We start from the raw sequence: 18448 nt of genomic DNA, 5'->3' as shown, positions 1-18448 counted from the left end.
TTCAATTTCTTTCGACCTTTGAATTGGCTTCGAATTTGTATTTTCTTCCTCATTGTCACTATCATCGGTTTGACTCTCATGTAATTCCACAAACTCCATATCACAAACTTTCGAAGTTGAGGGTTTATCAGTTTCAATTTTTATTAATAAATCTTCACAATTTTCTTTCCCTTTAAATGAATTTGCTACATTTATGACAGACAATTGAGAACAATCTACATCTTCTAAATCACTAATTTCACTAATATTATCAGAATTATCTTCAATATCAGCAATATTAGTTTCACAATTAGATGTAGAATTCTCAGTCTTTTTCAAAATTCGAAGTTGTTCTGATTTAGATAAGGTCTCATTTACAATTTTTACTAAATCATTAGCATCAAGATAATCTTCGACTTTAGCAATTCCAAATCTAAACCTATCATCTGGAACTTTGTTGAAATCAGAAATTTCTTTTTCACAATCATATGAAATACTATCTGCCTTAGCTCTATCATAAGCTAAAAATGGTAGTAATTTTCTATGTTGTTCCTTGCTTATTTCACACGAATGATGTAACTCAATTAATTTTCCATATAATCTTTTTGCAGAATTACAGAAAATATTTCTTTGTGCTAACAACAAGTTTATTTCTTTAGCTAATTTTTCTCTATCCTCCATAATATTTGAAACTTGCAATTCTAAGTAATCAATCCTAGTGACTTTTGAATCCAACTTTTTTCTTGTCTCTAGTAATTGATCACTTAACTTTTTCGCTTCATTGCTTGCAGACACAACGATTGAATCAAAGTAAGTAACAGTTTCATCAAAAGATACTAACTCAGAATTATATGTAGAAACTGGAATGTTAAAAGTTTCAAGAATGTTACGTACCTTGGTAGTCATGGGCGACCTGTCAGTAGACTTCGAAACGAAGCATTGCCCACACACTTCGTAAGTCTGTTCATCATCTGAATCCTCTTCCATCTTTGCATACATAGCTCCATGTGTTGGATTTTTCATCTCTTCATCATCTGAACCCGAAGACCATATTTGATATGTGCCATCTGATTCAGTTTCTCCATGAGCCACCAATGACAAATTCTTTGCTTTCTTCTTTACTTCCTCTAGTTTCTCAGTGTAGTATGCTTCATCTTTTGTTTTATTTTTCTTTTCCTCCTTCTTCCTCAACAAGCAATCTACTGCCAAATGATTTGCTCCATAGCAATAATGGCAATTAATCCCTGTATCACCTTTCAGTATCATCTTCATTTGCTCCAACTCATTCTTCGAATCTGTCTTCATTTCTTTCTTCTTTTCATCCAGTTTGTTTTTGTTCTCAAAACTACCCTTCGAATCTGATGACTTCTTTGGATTAAAAGGTTTCTTAAAAAATTTCTTTACTCTATTGTTTGAGTAAAATGCAACAGCCTCATCATCAGAATTCATCATAAAACCTTCTTCTTCATCAGAATTCGATTTTTCATTCTCTCTTTCTGAAACTTTCGAAACTAGTGCCAATGGTCCACCAAGACTTGCTATCGCTTCATCAGCTATTTCATTAACTTCATTTTCATGAGATTTTAATTGATTGTACAAGTCATTCAAAGTCGAAGTATCAAAACTCTATTGATTTTTCACCATCATACTCACACTTCTCCACTCCTTTCGAAGTCCCACTACAAATATCAAATTGTACTCCATTGATGACCTTATTATACTATAACGGTTACAACGATAGATTAGCTCGTTGAACCTATCACAGTATGCTTCAATAGACTCATTTTCTTTTTTTTCTGAAATCTTTGAGTTCCACCAGACATTGTTTCACAGATGTGATCTTCGTCTTTTCACTTCCTTGAAATTTGTCTTTGAGATTGTTCCAGATTTCTTTAGCTGTTGTGCATGTTCTGACATAATTGTACACAACAGGAGGCAACGCACCTCTTAATTCCCTCATGCATTTCTTCTCCAGTCGTTTTAAACGCATGGTTTGATTATCAACTTCCAAATTACTTGAAGACATTCCGATTGGCTGAACTTGTGCAGGTTGATTGATTTCTCCTGTGATGCATTTTCATAATTCTTCATCCAATCCGTTCAAGTAATCTTCCATCCTATCTGCCCACTGATCATAATATTCTGGAATAAGCATTGGAATTTTTGTGGATGATCCAAGCAAATGAGAAAATGATGTCATCGAATTCAGATTGAATGACGCCATTGTTATACGGACAAGAACTTCAAGATGATATAAAAACTTTTGAGAATATTGAAATCAAATTGTATAATTCAAATCAGAATCACACAACGAACACTCGATTTTCAAATATTTTTGCAGAATCAAATCCTAGATTGAGATCAAGAAGAATTTTTCAATTTCAAAAAGGACGGAAACTTTTTGAATCAAACAGTAGATTCAAAAACCTTTTTGATCATATGAAAATCAGATCACATAAAGGATTCCTGCTCTGATACAAATTAATGAGATTTGAAATCAAGTTTAAGATCAATTCAAGTAAGAATTCAGAAAGAAGAAAAACGATGAACACGAGAGTAAATATAATATTTGTTCTGCTCATATTATGCTTTTGATTTTACAGAGTACAAAGAATAATCTGTAAAGACTCAGTGAAAAGTTCTATTAACTCACTTAGTACAGACCCCTATTTATAGGAGAACAAAAGCATAACAAAATACTAAGGACTAGACATTTAGACTATTCATTATAATGCCTTAGTAAAAATAACATTACATCCGAAGACACTTCTTACAAAGACAAAAGATCCTTCGTAACAAACTAACTAACACTTCGACATATTACAACATTTAGACCCTAACATGTTAGCCATTCATTCAAACATCTTCTTAAACCTAATCCTCAACCATTAACCAAAATTTTTACCATCGAGATGGCTAACTGTGAGAATGAGAATGCTAATGATATAATCATAGGCTGTACCCTTACCCTAAACGATCGTTCCTTTCCTATCGACCTAATGCCAGTTTCCATAAAGAGCTTTGATGTTATCATTGGCATTGATTGGTTGAGTCCCAATCATGCTGATATCCTTTGATACGAAAAAGCCATCCATCTCAATCTCCCCTCTGGCCAGACTCATGATTTACGACGATAAGCTTAGCTCCAATCTTCGCATCATATCATGCATCAAAGCTCAAAAACTTTTGCGAAAGGAGTGTTACGCATTCCTAGCTCATGTAATCAACGAGAAACAGGATGTTAAAGACCTCAAGACTATTCCCGAAGTCTGCAACTTTCCTGATGTCTTTCCCAAAGAGCTCCCGGGAATTCCTCCCGAACGTCAAGTCGAGTTTCGCATCGACCTAATTCCTGGAGCAAATCCTGTAGCCAAATCTCCTTATCGCTTAGCGCCAGCAGAAATGTAGGAGTTATCCAACCAGCTCAATGAGCTACTCAGCAAAGGGTTCATCAGACCGATTTCCTCACCCTGCGGAGCCCGGGTTTTATTTATGAAGAAGAAAGATGGATCCTTCCGGATGTGTATAAACTACCGTGAGTTGAATAAGTTGACCGTCAAAAACTGTTATCCTCTTCCTCGAATAGATGACCTTTTCGATCAACTTCAGGGAGCCATTTATTTCTCGAAGATAGACCTTAGATCAGGGTACCATCAGCTACGAGTTCATGAGAGTGATGTTTCCAAAATAGCATTCAGGACTCGATATAGATACTACGAGTTTGTAGTGATGCCCTTCGGTCTAACCAACGCACCGGCAGTGTTCATGGACCTGATGAACCGGGTGTGTCGTCCCTTTCTAGACAAGTTCGTCATCGTGTTCATTGACGACATACTTGTCTATTCCAGAACCAAAGAAGATCACAAACAACACTTGAGGATAGTGTTGGAAACTCTTAGATCAGAAAGGTTGTACGCGAAATTCTCCAAGTGCGAATTCTGGATTCAGAAGGTAGCTTTCCTTGGTCACGTGGTAAGAGAGGAGGGTATACACATGGACCCGTCCAAAATCAAGGCGATAGTGAAGTGGTCGGCACCGAAGACACCCACATAAATCCGTCAATTCTTGGGTCTTGTCGGCTACTATCGCAGATTCATCCAGAATTTTTCCAAAAAATTGCCAAACCCCTAACCACTCTGATACAGAAAAGTGTACCATTTTGTTGGAATGAAAATCAAGATATAGCATTCCAAAATTTGAAGCGAGCCCTGTGCAACGCACCTATCCTGTCCCTGCCCGAAGGGACAGAGGATTTCGTTGTCTATTGCGACGCGTCCAATCAGGGCTTAGGTTGTGTGCTTATGCAGAGTGGAAAAGTTATCGCTTATGCCTCAAGACAGCTGAAGGAACATGAAGTTAACTACACGACTCACGACCTGGTGTTAGGAGCAGTGGTCTGCGCACTGAAGATTTGAAGACATTATCTCTACGGAACCAGGTGCATGATCTTCACCGACCATAAAAGCCTACATCACATCTTCAATCAGAAGCACTTAAATATGAGGCAACAGCGATGGGTAGAATTGCTCAGTGATTATGAGTGAGAAATCCGCTACCATCCCGGCAAGGCCAATGTGGTAGTAGATGCCCTTAGCCGAAAGGGAAGATCAGGCAACAAGGTGAAGACTCTGACAATGACCATCCATTCCCACTTATCCGCACAGATCCGAGAAGTCCAGCAGGAATCCCTAAAACCAAAGAATGTGTTGAATGAAGTCTTGAGGGGAATGGATAAGAATCTTGAGATCAGAGGTGACGGAGTCTATTGTTTCATGGATCGAATCTGGACCCCTAAGTTCAGAGGTTTCAGGGAGGTTGTCATGAACGAAGCTCATAAGACCAGATACTCCGTTCACCCAGGTTTGGATAAGATGGACTAGGATCTCAAGAAGCTATACTGGTGGCCAAACATGAAGGCCGAAATCGCTACCTTCGTGGGCAAGTGTCTAACTTGCGCCAAGGTGAAGGTCGAATGTCAGAAACCCTCGGGTCTGCTCCAGTAACCCGAGATACCTAAGTGGAAATAGGAGATGATTACTATGGATTTCATCACCAAGTTACCCAAATCTCCGAGTGGGTACGATACCATTTGGGTAATTGTCGACCAATTGACAAAATCCGCTCACTTCCTACGGACTAAAGAATTATTCAAGATGGAAAGACTTACGCGAATCTACATTCAAGAGATAGTCTGACTGCACGGTGTGCCTGTGTCCATTATCTCCGATCGAGATAGCAGGTTTACCTCAAGATTTTGGCAGTCCCTTCAGAAAGCTCTTGGAACTAAGCTGGATATGAGTACAACTTATCATCCTCATACAGACGGGCAGAGTGAGAGAACTATCCAGACCCTGGAAGGCATGTTGAGAGCATGTGCCATCGATTTTCGGAAAGTCGTGGGACACCCATTTACCCTTGATCGAGTTCTCGTATAACAACATTTACCACACCAGCATCAAGGCTGCCCCGTTCGAAGCCCTCTACGGTCGCAAGTGCAGATCCCCTTTATGTTGGGCCGAGGTAGGGGACATGCAGCTAGCCAACAGTCGAGTCCTCGACAGTGCTCTCACTTGTCGTGAAATCATCCGTGAAATGACCGAGAAGATCATCCAGATCCGAGAACGACTGAAAGCTTCACGAGACAGACATAAGAGTTACGTCGATAAACGACGAAAACCCTTGGAATTCGAGGTTGGAGATTGTGTCCTGTTGAAGGTCTCACACTGGAAAGGCATGATACGCTTTGGAAAGCGCGGAAAACTACACCCAAGGTACATAGGACCTTTTGAAATCCTTGCTAGGATCGATCCCGTAGCCTATAAACCCCGACTACCTTAAGAACTTGGCAACATCCATCCTGTATTCCACGTTTCTAACCTTAAGAAGTGCCTATCTGATGAAACCCTCGTGATACCTCTTGATGAGATCGAGATCAATGAAAACCTGAACTTTGTCGAAGAACCAATCAAAATCATGGATCGAGAGATCAAACGTACGAAATAAATTCGTATCCCGATAGTGAAGGTTCGTTGGAATGCCAAGCGGGGACCCGAATTCACTTGGGAGCACGAAGACTCGATGAAACAAAAATATCCGCATCTCTTTCCAAATCCATAATTTGTATCTTAATTCTAAATTTCAGGATGAAATTCTCTCTAACGGGGGGATAATGTGACAACATGAAATTTATTCCGTCACTGTAACCCGTTTCTGTCAATAAAAATCGTCTTTATCAAATTGTTCCGTTAATATTTTGGATTAGGTTATTTAAATTGAGACTTTTATCATGACTTCATGAGTGTCCAAATGCATTAGAAACATGTGAAACACCCTCAGATTCTTTTAAAAAGATTGCTAGTTTGCGACCACGTCGGGTTAGGACAACTTAATCGGGTAAGACCATAAGCTCCATTTAACGTCGGTATCGGGTAGATTTCCACCGGGCCACAAACTCAAACCCTATATAAGGGTGAGTGGAACTCCATTTGAAGATTTTCCACTCTTAACACCCTCTCTCTCTCTACTCTCTCTCTACAACTCAAATTTTATTCCAAAAACACCCCTTTTCAAGCTCCAAATTGGTAAGTGATCTTTCCTAACTTGTAGTTTAGCTTGTTTAGCATGAAAATCTGTGTTTAAATCATCCAAAAGTATCAAAATCTTGTGTTTATGGCCCAGGAACAACCCCAAACTGCAAACACCCATAAATGGGGTTTTGAAGCCCCAAAACCCTTCCAAATCACTCCTAGTGCTTAGCTATGACTTAGGGACTTGCATGTACGAGTTTGGAACACCAAAAACTTGTCATTTGGGGAGTAAACATGATTTTACGGCCCAAGAGAATTCTTGGACCGTAAACCCTCCTTCATAGGTCGTAAACACCTTTTAAGGTGTTAAATTGCCCCTTAAACACCTCATATGGCTTGAGATAACGTCTAGAACCAACCACCATCGAATTAGGGACCTTAAACTTGAAAGAAAACATGAACATAAAGGGATTACGGCCGTAAACCCCCAAGGGAATGGCTCTTTGGCCGTAAACTACCTTAAGGAGGTCAAATGGTGCCCTAACTTCCCCTTATGGCTTGGATTAATGCATGAAACCTTGTATTCTTTCATTTGAGAACCCAAATCATACAAGAAAGGGGCCAAGAAAGAGTTTACAGCCGTAAACTCTATGTTTACAGCCGTGAACTCCTCAAAGTGATAAAATATAAGCTTTAGTCACTTCATATGCCGCAGAATTGAACCTAGCCTAATTCCACAAGTATTGTACGACCTTTAAACATCCAAGAACACACCACCCATGAGTTTACGGCCGTAAACTCATGGGGATATGGTCTCTGGGCCGTAATCTCTTCTAAGAGTTTACTCTTGAAGAGTAAACTCCATAACTAGGCCCTACACCCCCTTAGATGCAACCTGAATCATTCCTAACACTTGAGACAAAGTGTTTTCGTGTCTCAGAGTGTATTATCTTACTTAATTAGTAGTTCAAAGTCTAATTAGATACAATTATGTATCTCCTCATGTTACGTAGGATCCTCGCGCGTGTTCAAGCCCTAAACTGACACTTAGCATCCTATCCGACACATTTCCCGAACGGTGAGTTCATACCCCTACACATTTTTCCGTGTTTTTCATATTTTCAGGGGGGGGGATACAAGCAAAAGTATAAGGAAATCTTGTACTTAAACTTATTATTCTGTATGGAATGTTTCATATTCAGTATCCTTTTAACACAAAAAACGGTATTACCAATCGTTTAACTTGTAGAGTTAATTTTTAGACTAATCGTGAAACTCATTATAAAATGTTATATTTTATATTTCACAAATGATTTCCATATCATCACTGTTAAAATCATTAATCTTAGAACTTTTGATACGTCCTTTATAACACTCTCCCTAGATACGAGAGTGAAGGACCAATAACATTAATCTTAGAACTTTTGATACGTCCTTGATAACACTCTCCCTAGATACGAGAGTGAAGGACCAATAACATTAATCTTAGAACTTTAGACATGCCCTTGATAACACTTCCCTTAGATACGAGAGTGAAGGACCAATATAACAGAATTTTCCGTATTATTACTTTTAAATTCATTAATCTTAAGATTGGAGACACGTCCTTTGTAACTCTCCCCCTAGATACGAGAGTGTAGGACTACCCCTGTAACCAAAATCTCCAGGAGGGAGAACGTGACTTGAGTGTATAGATCTATACAGGATTGACTACCCCGCACCTGGCTGCTAGCTACAGTGGGACCGATTGGTCTACAGGTGACAAAAGTCATAATATGATACTGGCCTCGTTACGAGCCTTATCTAGTTTATTGTATGGTTATGGAACTCGCAACTTAGATTATGGACATTTACTTTAGTAATTAGTTTACTAGCTACTTATTAGTTTTATATACGTGTTAAAACTAATGTACTTTTCAAGGATAACCAGGCTTTCAGGAAACTTCACTTAACGCTAAAAGTATGCTAGATACTTGTACACTTCATTCCGGATCGATAACCAACCACCAACTTTTAAAGAAAATAAGGGTTTTTCCTGGAATAACTAAACTTCTCTTATAAGAAAATATAAGATTTTCTTGGATAACAACTTTTTCATAAAACCAAAGGAAAACTGATTCTTTCACCAGAAACAAACCGCTTATCAACTCACCAGCTTTATGCTGATATTTTTAAAACTGCTTGTATTCTTAGGTTCTCGTTAGACAGGTATCCCGCGATCTTTTGGAGAAGACGGGGTGTTTAGAAGTCTCATCTTTACTTTTGTTCGTACTGATGTATATATAAAACATATATTACTTTGTTTTCAAACAAATTTAAATATTCCTATGTAATCTAATGGTTGTGTTTACTATGTTTGCTATGTACATTGGTTGTGATACTTTACATGACGTTTTTCACCCCGAAATATTTCCGTCATTGGTTTCGGGGTGTGACAATATATATATATATATATATATATATATATATATATATATATATATATATATATATATATATATATATATATATATATATATATATATATATATATATATATATATATATATATATATATATATATATATATATAAACAAAAGGCAATGTAATATTAAAGTATCATCACTCACTTTTGATTTCATCTTAGTTTTTATTTTATTTAATAATGTCTTTATTTCATTTTGAAAACCACATACAATTTGTTGATGTTAATGTTTAAAATGCATAAATTGAAATAGAACGATGACTCAAAAGGTTTGGTCTCCTATTAAATAAAACATAAACTTCAAATAATATTAAGCTTTTTGGGTGAGCCCTAGTGCCAAACCTGAATCTTTCAATCTGGTTTCAGTGATCGAATCAATCCGGTCTCTCATCTCCTCAGTCAAGTAATTTTCCCAATCTCCCACCTTTCCTTTCCTGAAAAAATTCCGATTCTCCACGGCCACATGCTCCCCAAACATCTGAACACCATCCTTATTCACCTCAAAGTTACTCAAATTCTCAAAACTACACAGCTTCACAATCTCTTCCACCACACCTCCCTCCTCTTCCTCCGTTGTAAAAGGCACTCCCATGAACTCCGCCAACTTCTTCAGCTCCACAGATGGTTCCTTCTTCATATCCTCATACTTCAAGAACAAGATCTTTTCAGGTGATTCCTGGCTTGCTTTCCAGTACCCCAACACATGCTCCCAAAATGGTCCGTATTCGGAGACCCCGTTGCAGAAAAGTTCGTAAGCTTCATTAAACGAAATGGGTGTGAGTTCCTTCGACCTGATTTTGCTCATGAAATGCCACTTGGAAATGAGTGCGTCTTTTGGATCCCTACACACGTACACAAACTTGCATGTCGAGGATGATGATGTCATCGAGGTCGGTAACAAATCATGAGCAAAGTGTGTGGCAAACAGTCGAGGGGAAGGGAGATTGTCAAACTTACTTACAGAATACTGATCAAGAAAGATTTGAACGTCGAGGGAAGGGAAGACACTGTGGGGTCCGGTGTGATGAAGAGGATGGTCGGAGATTTTGTAAAGGTGGCGGTTGGCGGTGGCGAACATGAGAGTTCTAAGCCAGGTGGTTCCACACTTCATGAAAGCTGCGAGGAATATGTCGTTTGGCTTTGGATGGAAGTATTCGTGGATCGTTAATAAGCTCTTGATAAGTAGTTGCGGCAACCAGAAACCTTTGTGTAGAAAGATTTCAGGACCCCTCCAACCTTTGCCTTTCTGTAGAGTTGCAACAATGTCGTTTACCTTTCCATTGAGCTTGTTGTGGACGTGTTCTTGCTCGTTTGAGATTGGGTTTTCGCCATTAATGGCTGTGGGGTGGGAGCATGTATTTTGGTTAGGAATATTGAGGTCCGTCGACATGTTTTCGGAGTACTGAGAATGTCGAGAGTTGTAGTAGATTGATAGATTGATGCAGGAAAAACTTGAAATATGGAACTTCTTTAATAGTCGTTGCCATAGATAAAGTAGTATTAAGTAGGTATAAAACGTACAATCAAAGTAAATGAAATATATAAATATAATTACAAGTAATATACAGACACTAGCATGGCGATCGACAATTGGCGAAAAGATCGGCAGGATTCTTGCCACCCGAAACAATCACGTTGAAGAAGCGTTTAACGATCGTGCAGAATTTTGAGACGACTTTACAGTCCCACTAATTTAAAATCCCTTATTAATTTGGATCAACAAAATGCTTCTATGGCTAGTGATACTGGGTCTTATAATAATAATTAATCAAAACCGTTAAAAAAACATTTTTTTATTAAACTAGTGGGTGTAGACAGCAGTGAAGGGATTTACAATAACACCTTCAACTTGCCGTATCATCATTTTATTTTTTATTTTTTTTTCTTTTTTGGATTTTTGATTTTTGATTTATTATTTTTTGAATTTGATTTTTTATTCACGTTTGATTATTAAAAAAAACATGCAATTTAGTTAAATACTTAATTCATCATAACATTTAAAAACAAAAAATAACATTATAAAAAAAAACATTGAACGCAAAAGAACAATCCTAAAAACATGAAAACAATATACTAGCCATCCAAATATTTATTTTCGATCATCTCCTTCATCTTTCGGATCATTGGCACTTGTTATAGTCTCATATTTTATTCGCTAGTCTATAGAATTGTTAAATCCTTCGTTATTTTATTTTTCTCCGCTTGCTTACGAAGAAACTCCAAGTGTTTACGTTGCACATCAACCTTTTGTTGTACTATTACATTGTGTTGGTCGAACTTTGCTTTCATTTTCGTCAACTTTTGTGCCTTTCTCTCGGCTTCGTCTGCGTGTCATTGAGTGCGATTCGCTTTGTCGTGCCCAACCGGTTGGCGTGGGGGTGGGGGGTAGATCTTTTCGATGTCGTCGGGGATGCCATCCGTGTCAGCGTTGAATTCGATGTTAGTTCGTGCGTCGGAAACGTCAAACAAACTAGAATTACGAGACCTCTTTGATTGTGTCTATGATAATGTTTGCGTCTTAATCCATTTTGGATCTTTTCTGACATTCTTCCATATTTTTTCAAACTTGAAAGAGTGCCCCATTTCGACATGATATTGTTCTCTCACGGCTTTGAACACATCAAATCATTCGCACCATTTTGCTTTTGGGGTTCTAGTCTCATGAAAATCTCATTGAACTTGGTGCACCAGCGACTGCTCAGAGTCCATTTGCTACTAAGCATATCGATATTGCAATATGGTTGTTTCTTTAAAATCGTGTGGGATTTCTGAGCACGACTTCCCAAAACCCAACTCTTTGCATATCATTTTCTATGGTTGGATTCTTTAAAATCCCGCACTACGCCTTTGCCATTGTCTACTACTCCGGTGTGGTGTCCACCGTAGTGGTGGTTCTTCTACAATTTTCGGGACTGAATTCCCTTTCATTCTCCTTTTCCAACCGCCTTCCGCTTGCGTTTCGGGAACAATTTCTTGTGTTGGTTGTGTGTGTGGTGGTTATGTGGTTGTTTGTGGCATGGAATCGAAAGTACTCAAAAGGTTTTGTTGAAGTTTAGGGTTTTGTTTGATGTAAAGCGATGTAAGAAATTGCATTAAGGTGAGTTGGGATTAAAAAAGTTTCTTTGAAATGGTATTTGTAGTGAGTTTGTGTTGAGTAGGTTCATATAACTCTCGTATTGTGTGAACCCCATCGAGCGGATGTGTTTTTATTTAGAGGAGGGGTGTTCGGGTTTTGTTCCATATTTGGTGGAATGAAAAAACGTGGCTGATTTTTATGTACATATATTTTTAAATAAAATAAAAGAAAGAGAGAAAAAAAATTGGGTATATATGTGTATTTATATGGAAAAAATAAATAACAATTTTTTTTAATTGCTTTTGACCCTTCCAAACGGTCATATGAACAATACATTCGAAAAAGAGGCGTTGCATCTCGTTATCATCGTAACTTGAGACCACATAATGCCCCCTAACGACATAGTTGGGGCGGTGTACCTGCATTACAACGTTGTTGCGCGCCTTCCACATCAACATAACGACTAACATCGTTTCCCATAATGACCCATCTTAGCTCATATTTTTCTTATTTTTGTGAATCAATTATAAATATTCATATTTGATTGCTACAACTTTGGTTTTTTGTTTATTTGGTCATTTAACTTGTTTTAAGTTTTAAAAGGTTAATTAAGTTTTAATTTTGTAGCAAAATGTTCATTATAACCTTAAATAATAGGTTTTCATATTTTTTGGGCTATCTAAGGTCTTGAAACTTTGTTTTTTGGTTACTGAAATTGTTTTAGACTATAATTAGCTACCAAACTTTAGAAATTGTGTTCATTAGTTTTATATATGTATTTTTTAAATGTTTTCTTTTTATAACTTCTTTTTTATTTTGTTTTTACATGCATCTCACGATTTGTTTTTTTAACTTTTTTTTTAACTTTGGTCTTTATATCTTAATTTATAGTATTATTTTTATAAGTTCATTTTTACGAAGGTTTTCCTGTTTTTTCTATAATCTATTTGTACAATTTAACTCTTTTACTTTGTTTTCATGTTTTCTTTTTCAAAATCCATTTTACTTCTTTTTTTCTTTGTTTTTATATGGTTTTCGACAGAATATTTTAAAAACTTCTTATATTTGCTTCGACAATTAGATGTAGCTTACTGAAATACATAATTATTAACACATATGGTGATCCTAGAATTATCAATTTCTCACGCATCTACGTTCCGTAATTAGTAGGTTTCTCATTTGATAGTTTACCTATTACACCCGTAACAATATCTCACATATGTTTTAAAAAAATAATCATTACATAACTTACAATATGAATAGTTCTTGTTATCAAGTTGGATATTCATAGAGTAAACATAATCGAATCATATGTGGATCAACAGAAAAACCAACAACAAAACAAGAATAGAAAAATGATTTTTTTGTTTGAGAAACATATGTGAAAAGTTGTATTATTGTAATAGGTAAACATTTATATAACAAAGTTTTTAATTATGCAATATTACTGGATGCATGATAAATAACTAATTCTAGAATTATCACTTAGGTTAATAAATATGTAGTTTAATATTGACACCTAATTGGTAAAATAACTATATGAGGCTCTAAAAGAATATTATGAAAATATAGAAAAAAAAAACGAAGTTGTAAACATAAATTTTGAAAAAAAAAATACATGAAACTAAAGTAAAAAAGTTATATTGTAAAAATAGGTATTTGGAAAAAAACTGCAATAAAATTGAAGTTTTAAAAACGAATTATGACAAATAACATGTAAAAATCAAAATAAAAAATAAAGTTATAAAAGTAAATTGTGATATATATATATATATATATATATATATATATATATATATATATATATATATATATATATATATATATATATATATGGATGCATGATAAATAACTAATTCTAGAATTATTACTTAGGTTAATAAATGGTTAATAAATGGTTAATAAATATGTAGTTTAATATTGACACCTAATTGGTAAAATAACTATATGAGGCTCTAAAAGAATATTATGAAAATATAGAAAAAAAAAAACGAAGTTGTAAACATAAATTTTGAAAAAAAAATACATGTAACAAAAAAACTGCAATAAAATTGAAGTCATAAAAACGAATTATGACACATAACATGTAAAAATTAAAAGAAAAAATAAAGTTATAAAAGTAAACTGTGATATATATATATATATATATATATATATATATATATATATATATATATATATATATATATATATATATATATATATATATATATATATATATATATAGCCAGAAAAAACCGATTTAATTTATGCTTTTAAAATAAAATCACAGTAATCATTTGATTAAAAGAGTTGCAGAATTTGTTCCCAAAACAAAATATGATAAAAATTTGTCAAAAACATTTCTTAAAGAAATGTATTTTCATTATATAACAAAATCTCGGGATGTCATGTTCCGATACAGACCAAAAGAATAAACAGTACTAAATAGACCTTACAACAGTTATATATAACTGCTGATCTATAATCCAAAATATCTTGGCAAGTCATCCAACTTATGCTCTGATTACCTGTAATACAAAGAAAATTGAGTGGGTCAGGCTTGGGAGTCTGGTGAGCATATAAGATTTTCAACCCACAATAAATAATTATATTAATTTCATCTACCAACAATAAACCAATTACTCATTCCCATTATCCTCACTTTACGTCCCTAAAACAACTATCACAAGGGACCTAGCATAAGGATTTTCATCAGGGCGACAACACTGCTTTGGGGGTTTCCCAACAATTTATGTCAAATAATGCAACCATATGGGGGATGGAGTACACCAAATGAACACCCATGTTCAATAACACCTACAAGTGATGAGTCTGCCAGCATTCCACTGGACTGTCTAGAAAAGTCCGTAGTCGTCATCTAAACTTCGCTAGATGACTGAATCAGCAACAACATCGAGGCCTTTCATCATTTTATTTAATCACACATCAACTATCTACCCATATTCTACCCAACAGATTTGTAGATAAAATAGACAAACAGTTCTAAAAAAATATGTATAAAACATTCATTCAACACTATATTAAATAAACAAATAATATATAAACACATAGCACGTATTTTAAAGAGTATACTTCATATCTATGTGTTAGAAGAAAATGACTACACACTCACTTGACAAGACGATGATCGGACAACACTACGACTCTTTAGGTGATATTCCTTGATGAAACTGGGCTTCTCGCAGACAGATTTTCGGCTTGAAAACTCTTTTTCTCGGGATCTTCGGGGTTTCGGGACTTGCTTCGGGTGTCGAGATGATACCGGGACTTCGGGGGGTATTTCTTGTAAAGTAGAAGAGAGTGTAAGGGTGAAAGAAGGGTAAAGTAGCAACCAATACCGGCTGCCCTTTGGTTTCTATTTATAGGCTAGAAATTCTGAATTCACGTTATGAGACTCAAATGCTCACGTCGTGAGCTCGTTCAAGATCAGGTTCGTAGTCGCGACATCAGCCTGTCAGGCTCTGGGTACATCAATCACTAATTCACGTCATGAACTCTATGTTCACGTCGTGAGTTCTAACACGGGTTGAAGTTCGTGCCCCGAACCTCAGAAATTCATATCTTTCACATACAACTTTATTTTTTTCGTTCTTTATATCCACGCGTAGGAGAGTTTATGCTCTACAAATTTCGTTTAGACTCCGTCGGCTAATTTTGACTTTATTTTTAAAATTATATTTTTAGTATGCCGGGACACGAAAAGTCCGTTAAGAATTCGTAACTTCTTCATCCGACATCCGTTTTCGTCTGTCTATTTACCGTTGAACTACGATTATGGAGATCTTGGATTCTCGTTTAGATTGTTTCGCCTGAAACTCACTCGATCTCATATTCGGACTTTAGGTTGCATACTGATAAGCTGAAACTTAGAAAAATCATAACTTCCTCATACAAAGTCAGATTTCGACGTTCTTTTTATACACGTTATCGGTTTAACGTATCTATGACTTTAGTTTAGATCACTAAGGCTAAAAACCACTCTACCGTAAATTCACGATTTACGTCATCCAGTGTCGTATCGATTCTGTCATGAAACTTCAACATATCATAACTCCTTCGTTATAGCTCGAATTTTGGCATTCTTTATATATCCAGAATCCTTGTCACGGCCACTACCTCTTTATGTATTGGTATTGGGTGAATCTAACATTTTATTTTAACGCTTATTTTTATCCTTAATTCATTTAGGTCACACAATTAAGCACAAAACACATAATACTCATATAATACATTTTTATTATATATTACAAAGGTTAACCTAGACTATTACATCAACATTAATGCCTAGCCTAGAAACACGGGCCTTACAATTCTCTCCCCTTTAGGATGATTCCGTCCTCAGAATCACACATCAACAAACAAATGCGGATAGTGACTCAAAATGTCACTCTCCGTTTCCCATGTGAGATTTAGCCCATTGGCATGTTTCCAACGGACAAGCACTAATTCGACCATCTTGCATCACAACTTCTTAGTCTTACGGTCAACGATTGTCTTTGGTTCTTTAATTAACCTCTTGTTTTCATCAATCCTTAATTCATAAATTGGAATTATGTCAGGAACTTCTCCCGTGAATTTCCTCATATAACACACATGGAATGTGTTATGAATTCCCTCTAGTTCTTCTGGTAGTTCTAGCTTGTAAGCTTGGTTCCCAATCCTCTGAAGATCTTTAAATGGTCCAATAAATCTTGGACTTAACTTTCCCCTTTTACCAAATGTTATAAGTCCCTTCCACGGTGAGACTTTAAGCAAAACCGAATCTCCAACTTCAAAAGTCATCGGTTGTCTTTTCTTGTCAGCATAGCTCTTTTGACGATCCTGAGCTACTAACATTCTTTCCCTAAATATTTTCAGCTTTTTAGTAGTCTGATGGACTATCTCGGGTCCCATAAACTGCTTTTCCCCAACCTCAAGCTGACAAGACGGCGTATGACACTTCTGTCCGTACAAAGCTTGATAAGGTGTCATCTTTATGCTCGAGTGGAAACTATTATTGTAGGAAAATTCTACCAAAGGTAAATGTTCATTCTAATTACCTTAGAATTCCATCGTACATGCCCTCAGCATATCTTCAAGTGTTTGTATCGTTCGTTCGCTCTGACCATCAGTCTGCAGATGGTAAGCTGTACTTAAACACAACTTCGTACCCAATTCTTCTTGTAGACTTCTCCAAAACCTTGAGGTGAAACGGCTGTCATGGTCTGATACAATCATTAACGGAACACCATGAAGCCTCACAATTTCCTTTACGTAAGAATTCACAAGCTTATCCATCGAGCATTTCTCATTGGCTGCTATGAAGTGTGCACTTTTAGTGAAGCGATCAACGAACACTTAAATCATGTCGTGACCGTTCTTTGTTATGGGCAGTTTAGTGACAAAATCCATAAGAATGTCTTCCCATTTACCCATAGGTACAGACAAAGGTTCTAAACTCCCATATGGTTTCTGATTTTGTGCCTTAACTCTAGCACATGTCACACACTCGGCCACATACTTTGCAATATCAAGCTTCATCGTTAGCCACCAGTAATAGGGTTTTAGGTCCCTATATATTTTAGTGCTACCGGGATGAATCGAGTACATGGTTTTGTGAGCTTCTTCCATCATAAGATCTCTTACTCCTCCTGTCTTAGGTACCCAAATCTGGTCTTCGAATACCTTCAGTCCATGATTGTTTATACCGAACACTAACGTTTTGCCCAAAAGTTCCTCCTTTTGGTCATTCTTCTCTGAAACTTCTTCTTGAGCTTTATTTATATTCTCCATAATTGTCGAGACAACTTCTATTCTCAATGATCTTGGCCTCTTTCTTTCAAGATTGACTTTCCAACTGAGAGCATCAGTGACAACATTACATTTACCGGGGCGGTAAAGTATCTCACAGTCGTAGTCCTTAAGTAACTCTAGCCAGCGTCATTTCCTCATATTTAATTCTTTCCGGCTAAAAAGATATTAGAGATTCTTATGATCAGTGAAAAGCTTGCACTTCGTTCCATAAAGGTAATGCTTCCATATCTTTAGAGAAAATACTACTGCTGCCAACTCCAGATCATGAGTGGGGTAGTTCTTTTCATGCTCCTTCAGCTGTCGAGACGCATATGCTATCACCTTTTCTCTTTGGGTAAAACACAACCCAACCCAACACCATACGCATCGCTATAAACAACGAAGTCTTCAACTCCGTCGGGTAGAGAAAGAATCGATGATTCACATAATTTCTTCTTTAGCAAGTCAAATGATTCTTTGTGCTTATCACTCCAAGTATAAGTAGCTACTTTGTGAGTCAAAGCTATTAATGGAATAGCGATCGAAGAAAAGCCTTTGATAAACCTTCGGTAATATCCGACTAATCCCAAAAAGCTTCGGATCTCCGTAGGACTTTTCGATTGTTC

General features: G+C 36.3%; 1 pseudogene; it reads right to left on the bottom strand.

The window, feature by feature from the left end:
• Positions 1 to 9229: 9229 nt before the first annotated feature.
• On the bottom strand, positions 9230 to 10424 carry LOC145100520 (cytosolic sulfotransferase 5 pseudogene; annotated as a pseudogene).
• Between the last annotated feature and the right edge of the window lie 8024 nt (positions 10425 to 18448).

This window comes from Lactuca serriola, chromosome 4, assembly GCF_051521515.1.
Source record: "Lactuca serriola cultivar US96UC23 chromosome 4, Lser_US96UC23_V15, whole genome shotgun sequence".
Lineage (NCBI taxonomy): Eukaryota > Viridiplantae > Streptophyta > Magnoliopsida > Asterales > Asteraceae > Lactuca > Lactuca serriola.
This window is presented reverse-complemented; position numbering and strand designations above follow the sequence as displayed.